Genomic DNA, 10,972 nt, shown 5'->3' on the forward strand with positions numbered 1-10,972 from the left:
TTGTGATGGTTAGTTTTATGTGTCATCTTGGCCAGGCTGTCCTACCCAGTTATTTAATCCAACCATAATCAGGGTATTCCTGTAAAAGTATTCTGTAGGCATATTTTTTTGGCCAATGTCTACAATCAGTTAGCTTTAAGTAAAGGAGAAGAGATCTCCCATGAGAGTGGGGGTGGGCCTCATCCAATCAGTTGAAGGCCTTAAGAGCAAAATCTGAGGTTTCCCCAGAAAAGAAACTCTGCCTCAAGACGGCAGCATCAGTGGGTGCCGGGGCCAGGGGCGGCGAGAGCGAGAGTCAGTGTTCAACGGGGATAGAGCTTCAGCAGGGTTGGTGAGAAAGATCTGGAAATGGGTGGTAGGGTTAGTTGCACAACTTTGTAAATACTTAATGCCACTGAGCTGTACACTGAAGAATGGCTAAAGGGCACCTGGGTGCCTCTCTCAGTCAAGCGTCTGGCTCTTGATTCTGGTTCAGGTTGTTATCTCACGGTTCGTGGGTTCGAGCCTCACTTCGGTCCCTGCACTGACTTCAGGCTTCTCTCTCTCCCTCTCTCTCTCCCTGTCCTTCCGTCGCTTCTGGTTTTTTCCTCTCTCTCTCTCTTTCTCTCTCTCTCAAAATAAATCAATTAATTTTTTAAAAGAATGGCTAAAATGGTAAATTTTACAGTATGTTTATGTTACCACATTTTTTTTAAAAGTCTGCAGCATGGACACCTACCTGTTTCCATACTGCCAGCCTCCCCGATGGATCTCAGACTCACCAGCCCCCATGTTCACCTGACCCAGTGCCTGGAAACTCATCGCTTCATGTATCTATGCTGTTGCTTCCCTTCTCAGGAGAACCCTGACTGATAGGGTAACGTTGTCTACTTCTTCACAGGCGAACTCAACCTTTTAGCACTTTGGTGACCCCCCAAAATCTAACATTACAACTCAAAATCAGTTGAATTCCTAGTCTAAATCCATAAGCAGCTACTCTGGTCATTTTGGGATGCTCCCGCCCTCACCCCCTTCTTCTGCCCTTCTCCTGGGTGACACCTGGATTCAGGGAAGTTTTACGCAGCCACTGAATGTCACAGACAGAGACATCCTTGACCCTCTGTCCTTTCTGGCCTCTCCTGAGAGTGACCTGTCCCACCAGGTTTGGGGCATTGCCCTCCATTCCTGGCCCCTGTGATGACGTCCAAGAGTCCATCGAGGTGTCCAGTTGTCAAATATTATACGCTTTGTTCTTGGTGGCCAAGTTTGAGGCTTCCTTCTGTCAATCCACCAGTCTTCAACGTCACTTCTGGGTCATTCTCTGGATGTCGGGGCCTCTCGTCTGTTTCTCCCCAACCACCCCGGGTGTGCAGGTTGCCTGGGAGCCCATCTGTGCAGATAACTTCCATCCGCTGAGCTTCTCTGCAAAGCCTCCACTCTCCAGGGCCAGGTGGATGCACAGTTAGGGGAGAGCATTTTTAGGATGGAAAACACCAGATTATATGTGTATGGCGCATAACAATCCAAAGCATTGTTAGAAGAGGCTCATCTTCCAAAAAGCCCAGACGTTCCTCTGGCCTTGCTTTCTTTTGAGAAACAATGTGCGGAAATAGCATCGAATTAACAAATCGGGGACCTGGGTGTTCATCTTAGGGGGTCCATTCCCTACATGATTTGGGGGAAATTCTTTCATTGTCTTGTGTCTTGATTTCCACCCCAACATAACAAAAAGAGGGATGGGGTGAGCTGCTGGCTGTTGCAGGGTGGGTATCATCTCATGTCCCTGGGAAAGAGCTCAAGGGTCCTAGGACATGGCCAATGTGTGCTCAGAAAGTCCTTTTCTAGATTCCCATTAATATAACTCACAGAAAACAAATTACAAATTAATAAACCAAACTAACTATAATGATACTGTCAAGTGAACTGTTTTTATTCACACCCCCTCTGACATCAGGTGTGTGAGTTTGTTTTCCACACCAACATCAACTGGGTGCCCACGAGTTTAATTCAGTTCTGATCTTACCCCGAGTTAGAGCCAACCCCATAGGTTAAAGAGCTCAGTGCATATGACCGTCCTCACTTTGGATTCCAGTCTCAAGTCCTGGGTCACGGGCACTGCTGATCCACTGGCTAGAAATCAGGGGTTCCCACACCCCTCTCCTCAGGTTTGATGATTTGCTGAGACGGCTCACAGAACTGAAGGAAGAGCTTTACTTACGGTTATTACTTATTAACTATAAAGGGTACAACTCAGGAACAACACAATGGAAGAGATGCGTGGGGCAAAGTAGGTTGAAAGGGCATGGAGCGGGGCACCTGGGTGGCTCAGTTGGCTGAGTGTATGACTTTGGCTCAGGTCATGATCTCACGGTTCGTGGGTTCGAGCCCCGTGTCGGGCTCTGTGCTGACAGCTCACAGCCTGGAGCCTGTTTCGGATTCTGTGTCTCCCTCTCTCTCTGACCCTCCCCTGTTCATGCTGTCTCTGTCTCTCTCAGAAATAAATAAAAAACATTTAAAAAATTAAAAAAAAAAAAAGAAAGGGCACAGAGGTTCTGTGCGTCCCGTGTCGCCTTCCAGCACCTGGATATGTCCACCAACCCAAAAGCTCCTCCAACCCTTCAATTTGGGGGAGTTTATGGAGGTTTAATTACATGGTGCCTGATTACGTATTTGGCCAATGTTGATTATTAGCTCAATCCCAGCCCCTCTGCCTTCCCTGCACACCTCGGTTCTCTTGGTGACCAGCCTTAATTCTGAAAGCTGGGGGGCCCCCTGGCCACCAGGCATCTCATTAACATATAAAAGACCCTCATCACTCCATACATTCCAAGAGTTGTAGGAGCCGTATAGCAGGAAGGGACAAAGACCAAATATCTGTTTCCCACAGTACCGCGTCAAGTATAATACTGGATATTTGTGTCAGCCGGTCAACCCCTCTTTGGCTAACAGCGAAATCTAACCCACTCATCCAACCGGATATAAGTATGGGGCCCCTGGAAGAGCATCACTGGAATAAGAGAGGGTGCCCCTGTTTACTGGAGATGAGATGAACCCAACCTCCTGAGAAGATTCCCCAAGTATTAAACCCCCGGGAGCGTTTTTGACAATGTAGTTGACGTGTTTAAAGCAAAATTAATCAACATCAGTGGTGGTGGTTGGAGGCCTGTGCGAAAGGGATCAGGACCCGGCGGGGGGAGGGGGGCAGCTAAGATGCGGGGGCAGCTGCTCTGAAGGCCTCAGGCTCCCGGCTGCTGGAGCACCAGACCGCATTGCTGGGTGGTGCTCCGAGGCCCCCCTCCTCCGCTTCCTCCTCCACCAAACCGCATTCCCGGAGAGGCGGAGACTGAAACCAATTTTTCCCGTCCGGACTGGGCAAACGTGGGCCTTGGCTTCCAGCTTCTGGTTCTTCAGGGTCTTCCGGGAACCACAGAGCCTGGCCGGGTGAGCAGAGCAGACGCAGAGCAGGCCCCAAAAGAAGAGACTCATGAGTTAATTACTTGTAAATCTCCCTGCAAAAACCACATTACTTCAACATTTTTTTAAGCCACCTGAACATAATAAATTCCACTGGGGGATGCCTGGGTGGGCTCTTTAGGATAATTGGAATGAGAATAAGTACATACATACATGATACATTAAATTGTCTGAGGACCCTTTGATCCTTGTCTGTGCCTAGGAGGCAGATTTCTCCTGCCCTTTTTATCTGGGGATCCGGGTCAGAGCATATGGTTTCCCTCTTTCTAAAGACCAAGGATTACGTCATTTTATTACTTTTCCCCTTTTTACCCTATGTTCCTTTTATACTTAGTATTATTTCAAAAACATTTCTATTTTTCAATAAACTTATTTTGGAAAATTACGTATGCACATAGTCACATCTTCTCTTTTAAGAAGGCTTATCTTTCTCCAAGATGTAGCACAAAGAAATGTTTTCTTTCTTCCTCTAAAAAAATGGGAGATCTAGGGGTGCCTGGGGGGCTCAGTCAGTTGAGCATCTGACTCTTGGTTTCAGCTCAGGTCATGATCTCATGGTTTTGTGAGTTTGAGCCCCGAATCGGGCTCTGTGCTGACAGTGCAGAGACTGCTTGGGATTCTCTCTCCCCGTCTCTCTCTGCTCCTCCCCTGCTCACGCTGTCTCTCTCTCTCTCAAATATAAATAAATACACTTACTTAAAAAATGATAAAAAATAAAAATACAATTTACATTTCTGGCACACCTGGGTGGCTCAGTCAGTTAAATGTCCGACTCTTGATTTCCACTGCGTTCACGATCTCGGTTTGTGAGTTCGAGCCTTTCATCAGGCTCTGCGTTGACAGTGAGGAGCCTGGTTGGGATTCTCTCTCCCCAGCTTTTGCTCTAAGTAAGTAAATAAATAAATAACTGAATAAGTACTTTTAAAATACAATTTGCATTTCTTACTTCTGACAACAGAATTACTGCACACCCAGCGTGGATTTAGTTTTCAGGATGACATTTGTGTTGATGTGAGGCGTGCTTCACCCCCGGCTCTCTGTCCTGAGCCCCGATCACTGAGTCCACAGGAAAGCGGTCGCAGAGATGGTGCGTGAGATGCCGCAGGGCCGCCCATCACCATCGGTCCAGGCAGCTCAGCCCACCAGCAGCTGGGGGACACTCCTGAACAATTTCTTTGTCCTCGAGGGCTGAAGAAGGCCCCGACGCTCACATACCCCAGAGCTGCCATCAGCATCAGAGCCTACAGTTTGGGGATAAAATAGCAGGCAAGTCACCGGTGGAGAATTCACACTCTTTATGAGCTTGATTTATTCGCCTCAACGATGCTTAACTAGCATCACGCTTACCACCCTTCACTTCCAAGACATGTTTCCCACCGGCCTCACAGCAAAAGGGCCCCCAGTGGGGGCTGCCCTCAACCGGGCAAAATAAACGCACTCACCAGGAATATCAGCACAGGCCACCAGGTGCAAAGACCCACATCACAACAGCCGGGACACTGCTGACGAAGCCACAGAGGGTCCCCAGAGCACACTCATGAGCCCTCAGCACTTACACTGCCTGGAAGGGTGACAAGATTCTCCTTCAAGGCTGCCTCACAGGAAGCTGCCGTGGCTGTTTTGTCTAGGAGGTCAAGGGTGTCAAGATCATCAGGAGACCAGGGGCACCTGGGGGGCTCAGTCGGTTGGGCGTCCGATTTTGACTCAGTCATGATCTCGCAGTTCACGAGTTCTAGCCCCACGTCGGGCTCTGTGCAGACAGCTCAGAGCCTGTAGGTGCTTTGGATTCTGTGTGTCCCTCTCTGTTTGCCCCTCCCCCGCTCGTGCTCTGTCTTTCTTTCTCTCTCAAGAACAAATAAAAACATTAAAAAAAAAAAAAAACAGGCCATCAGGAGACCAGAATCTCTCCCTTTTCACTAAGCAGTCTGTGACCTTGCACTTGTCAGTCCACTTGTAAGTCCGCTGGCGTCGTGCAGAACACCTTCCTCAGCTGCTACTCGAAGCCCTGCAAGCCCAGACGGCACACAGCCTCCCGGGCAGGACACGTGGCGGGCAGGGTGGCATGGCCGCGCAGGTGGCAGTCAGGCGGCCACACCATCTCCTTCGAGGAGCTGCCCCCGACCCAACCCGATGGTGAGCGCCCCAGCATTTGGCCTGACCTAAGGCAGTAATTTGAAGCTGGTGGAAGGGTCGGCATCCCACCTCACCGATATCACCCTGAGTCCTAAAACCGGCTCTGGTGCTAACAAGCTGCGTGCCAACAAGCAAACCCTGTACCTTCATCTGGGCCCCTTCATCTGTAAATGAGGGGGGCTCCCTGACCTTCAAAGTCCCTTCGATTCCGACATCTATGGTATCGTGATTTCCTCTCCTAACGCAAGGAAAGGAGCAAGAAGATTATATGCTAAAACTCGAAATCTATCATAATAAGAACACTGTGCATTGGTTTCTGAAGCAGCTCTTTATATTTTTTAAGTTTTATTTATTTATTTTGAGAGAGAGAGAGAGAGGGAGGTGCAGAGAAAGAGGGAGAGAGAATCCCAAGCAGGTTCCGAGCTGTCAGTACAGAGCCTGACCTGGGGCTCGAGCTCACAAACAGTGAAATCATGAGCCGAGCGGAAGTCAAGAGTCAGACGCTTAACCGACTGAGCCACCGGGTGCCCCATAAAGCACCCCTGTTTTAACAAATGGAGCAAATAAGGACATAAGTAAGCAGACACGACACAGCTGGCCTAGCCTTGGCTCAGCTGGGAGGCCGAGGGAAGAATCAGTATGCATAAAGTCTGATCATGGCAAGCACTCTTCCAGAGAAGGGAGTCTCCATCCCCGCCCCCCCCCTCGCCACAGATCTGTCTTTATTAACTACAAAGTACCACCTGGCCTTCCCACATTTTTTTTAAATCAGGGAGCTGCTAACAAATGGCAATATACAGGGGTGCCTGGGGGGCTCATCCAGTTGAACATCTGACTTCAGCTCAGGTCACGATCTCGCGGTTGGTGGGTCCAAGCCCCGCATCAGGCTCGCTGCAGTCAGCCTGTCAGCCTCTCATCATGGAGCCTGCTTTGGGTGCTCTGTACTCTCTCTCTCCCTCTCCCCCACTTGTGCCCTCTCTCTCTCTCTCTCAAAAAATAAGTAAAACATTAAGAAAAGAAGAAAAGAAATGGCAATACTACAATGTCTAGGGGAGGTCCCATCAGGGTCATCAGCCATTACACTGCTTGTCCCTTCGCAGTGAAAAGTTTGGGACAAGTTCATCTCTGAGTTGGCCTGCGTCTCCTGGGAAACTGATCTGTTTGCTTTTGCAGACAATGTGCCCTGTGTAACCCATCCCTCCTCGGACCTGCCTGCCGGAGACTTTCAGAACAAAGGTCTGATTCCACACAGTACTTTTTCTTACCTTGAGCTTGAGCTCAATTGTAATTGTACCTGACCCTTCATTCTTACTTTCACGGTTTTTGGTTTTCCTGAGGCATTGAATTGTTCTAAGTGAGTTATTTCCTTCAGTCACTCAACCAAGCAGGCTTATAGAAAACTGAAACAGGGGCGCCTGGGTGGCTTAGTCGGTTAAGCGTCCGACTGTCGCTCAGGTCATGATCTCGCGGTTCGTGGGTTCGAGCCCCGCATCGGGCTCTGTGCTGACTGCCAGCTCAGAGCCTGGAGCCTGTTTCAGTCTGTGACTCCCTCTCTCTCTGACCCTCCCCTGCTCACGCTGTCTCTCTCTCTCTCTCCTAGAAATAAAGAAAACATTAAAAAAAAAAGAAAAGAAAAGAAAACTGGAACAGGAAGTACAGAGACTTCCCGTATAGTCCCTTCTCCCTGTCTATTTTGTGTCCCTTGTTACTGGCATCTTGCACGAGTGTGGTGCACTTATTACAGGCATGAGCCAGCACTGATACTTTATTATTAACGAGCACCCGCAGTTTACATTAGGTTCAGTCTTGGTGTTGTGTTTTAACAAACACATAATGCCACGTACCCACCATTGCGGTGCCCTCTGGAATAGTGACCGTGCCCTGAAAGTCTCCTGTGCACCACCTCTCCGTCCCTCCCTCGCCCTCACTCCAGGCCACCCTGGTCTTTCTGCTTCCTGCATAGTTCTTGCCTCTTCCGGAATGTCACGTAGCTGGAGTCACACAGAACGTTTGGCCTCTTCAGACTGGCCTCTTTCACTGACCAATATGCATCTGACTTGCATATTGTTTTGTGACTTGCTAGCTCACTTCTTTTTATCACGGAACCATATCCCATTGTATAGATGTGCCACGGTGTGTTTGTCTCCCCCACCAAGGAACATCTTGATTGCTTCTAATTTTTGGCAATTACAAATAAAGCTATGATTTCTACCGATTTTCATTGTTATTATTTTATTTATTTTATAATGTTTATTTATTATTGAGACAGAGAGAGACAGAGCATGAGCAGGGGAGGGGCAGAGAGAGGGGGTGACACAGAATCAGAAGCAGTCTCCAGGCTCTGAGCTGTCAGCACAGAGCCCGCCGTGGGGCTTGAACTCACAAACCTCAAGATCATGACCTGAGCCAAAGTTGGATGCCTAGCTGACTGAGCCACCCAGGCGTCCCTCTATTATTTTATTGTAAGCCAACCCAACACCCTTTTGGAAGCCGATGGGAGTATGAATTAGGATTGCAACATGCTTAAAAGGCGGTTTGCATTGTATATTTCTATACGTTCACATTCACTTTTACGTATATATTAAAATCCTACATTTTGAAACCCAGGTAATTCGAATCAAGTTTACCACAGATCTGGCTAAGAGAACTGACCATGCGTGAAGACTGTGGCATCGCTTATGCTGAGTCTGATGTGGACCAAGTGCAAAAGACCTCAGAGGAACCTCAAGACGTATGAGAATTTCTGACACGAGAATTCTCTTGCTACCTAGCTGGAATATAACTGAAATTATTGTTCATCAGAAACAAGGAGATAAAACTGCACTTTCTGCTCTTAATGACACTACATGGTTCTTAGCCTGTAACTAATTATTTTCATTAATAACAATATGTTCGCACTAGGCACTTGGAGTGTGCACAGCCTGAGTGATATGCCAGAAATATAAAGGGCGGAAGATCTCCATGGAGCATATATTGGATTAGGCTTCTGCAGGATCGGAGCCCCAGGTGGGAATTGAACACAAGCCCAAACTGGATATTTTTAATTTTAATTTTTATCAAGGCGAAACACGACTGTCTGGTTCTTTGGGGGTTTTTGTAGGCTTGTTTTATCAAGTGGCATTCAAAGGCTTATTACAAAGCAGAAACAAAACAAAAGAGCATGTCAGTTGCTTGACTCAATTTCTTTGGGTTCCTTTAACTCTTAGCAGTTTTTTCTGATTATCACTTCCACATGTGTAAGTACAGCCATACCACTCTGTTGCAATGAATCCATTTCAGAATCACCTATTACAATAGTGCAGGATTGAATGCTCTTCCCTCCAAACATAGTTACAGCATTACTCTTGGTTAGATTGGTGTTCGATATTTCTATTAGAGCCACGTAAAGTGCTCTCTGCTGCTCAATCGGCAGTAAATCATGATTATATTTCCTTTCTTTTAAAACTTTTTTTTGTCCCAAAGTTAATGGTTGCCTTTATATTTGGATTTCCTTTGTTTTATTTGCACCTGTGCTGTCTCCCCACACCCTTTAACACCTTCTCATGCTGTAAGGCTAAACCTATTTAATCATCAGTAGGTTCTGTTTTCGTTTCTGAGAGACTGCTTCTTGGGCACCGGGCTCCCTAATCCCAGCCAGTCTGTACTCTTTGCTGCTGTATAAATTAGTCCTTGGACTTCCGATCGCCACCACCCTGGAAATTCCCTGGGCTCCTTGAATCCCTCCTTTCTGGGATTTCCTGTCTTCCTTGTTCTTGGCTGTTGTTGGCTCCTCCCCCATCCTGATGGACCACATCTTCCCGTAGCTTCCTAAGAAAGTATGCAGAGCTAGCCGAAAGATGGGTGCTGGGGCTGGAGAGATGGGGATCAAAACACCAGCTTTCCCACCGCTGAGGCTGCTTGGAGAAGGCGGCTTCTTGTCTGCTGGCCAAGCAAGCACCCTCCCACTGCGCCCTAGAATCAGTGCACCCACTCGGCTGTGCCGGATCATGGCAGCCTCCCCAGTGGGCGCAACGGGAGGGACACCTGCTCTCTACAGGCGAGCAGAGCCCAAAGAGCAGAGGGGGAAGGGCACAGGGGTGGCGCCCAGGTCCTTCTCAATGGCTCCGGTCACTTAAGTCACAGCACGGAGGGGGGTGGGCTGGCCCGGACAGCAGCATTTTTCAAGGGCCTTAGGTGACTCGATGCCGCTAGGGCGAGAAGCTGGCCATGAATCTGGCTGAAGTGCGAGAAATGAGAAGACAGTATCGAGTGCTCCTTATAAAATCCCCGCAGTCTTCAGCTCTCCCCTCACCGGCCCCGCGCTTGGGTGCCCGACTCTGCTCCCCAGGCTGCAGGATGCCTCCTGCGTCCTCGGCTTCCTCATGAGTGACTGTTCAGTGGTATGATTCTGTCCAGTCTCACCCAGGACTGAGATTGCGTTTCAGTCTCGTTCTTCTTGTTTTGAGAGGGATTTCCACGAGTTGGTGGTAAAAAGGAGTCCTCTGCCATCTCAGAAGCAAGCTACTGAGCAAAACCAAACTGAGTGGTTTCTTTTATCAAGCATTTTGGTTTAAACATTTGAGAAACGACCCAGAGAGACAACAGGTGGGTCTCTTTCTATGAAAATATTTGCTGTTTTGGAAAAAGGATTATAGGTAAAGGGTCATGGGAACCCAGGGCCAAGTGTAGATGGTCTTCAGCCCACGTGTGACCTGGGGGAACCCAGACATGTGCGGCGGAGGGTGGGGAGGGTACCGACAGATGCTCTCCTCTTTACATTGTTTGATATAATTCTGTTTATTACAATTTCCAAAAATTTCCAAAAATATCCCACCTACACAGCAGCGCACAGCATGGCCATCCTCCGCCTCCCCCGTGAGCAGGGAGTCCTGGATCTAACACTCCCCGCAGCTGCGAGATCTGGGCTGAGGCATCTGACCAGAGGCACCAAGGTGATCACATGTGAATGGGAGTTTGTGAACAGGAAGTCGTTAATCAGAGGTGTTGCCATTAGAATAATCCGCCCAATATTTTTTCCTTCAAGCCAAACAGGTAATCTCAAGTGGCTGCCAGTTTGCCCACAGAGCATACCCTTCTGCATGGCCAGATGAAGGAGGAGGAGGCAGGGAGGAGGGAGAGGAGGCGAAGAGGAGGGGAGAGGAGGGAGGGAGGAGAGGAAGAGGAAGGGGAGGGGGAAAGGAGGGGAAGAGGGTCTTCTCCACTTTCACATTCAAATACAATGATCAGGGTAAGGAGAAAACAAAACATAAAGATGAAAATGAAACATCCTATATTTTTTAACCAGTCATACAGCTAAATCCTTACACATATTTTGGGAAGGAAGAGTTTAGGGAAGCACGGACTAGATTTCGGTGAGAAGTGAACTGGGGGCAGAGGGTGGTGGTCT

General features: G+C 48.4%; 1 long non-coding RNA gene across 1 annotated transcript in view; it reads right to left on the reverse strand.

Annotated features, from left to right (window-relative positions):
- Positions 1-1,954: 1,954 nt before the first annotated feature.
- LOC144231406 (uncharacterized) overlaps positions 1,955-10,972 on the reverse strand; it is a 64,309-nt gene continuing 55,291 nt past the window's right edge. The window contains exons 4-5 of the long non-coding RNA XR_013335079.1: positions 4,197-4,336; positions 1,955-3,412 (exon numbers count right to left, since the gene is read on the reverse strand). This is a non-coding gene — a long non-coding RNA (uncharacterized LOC144231406). The remainder of the gene's footprint in view (positions 3,413-4,196; positions 4,337-10,972) is intronic.

The sequence above is a fragment of the Crocuta crocuta genome, unplaced genomic scaffold (assembly GCF_008692635.1).
Source record: "Crocuta crocuta isolate KB4526 unplaced genomic scaffold, BGI_CrCroc_1.0 scaffold13, whole genome shotgun sequence".
In the NCBI taxonomy this organism is placed as follows: Eukaryota; Metazoa; Chordata; class Mammalia; order Carnivora; family Hyaenidae; genus Crocuta; species Crocuta crocuta.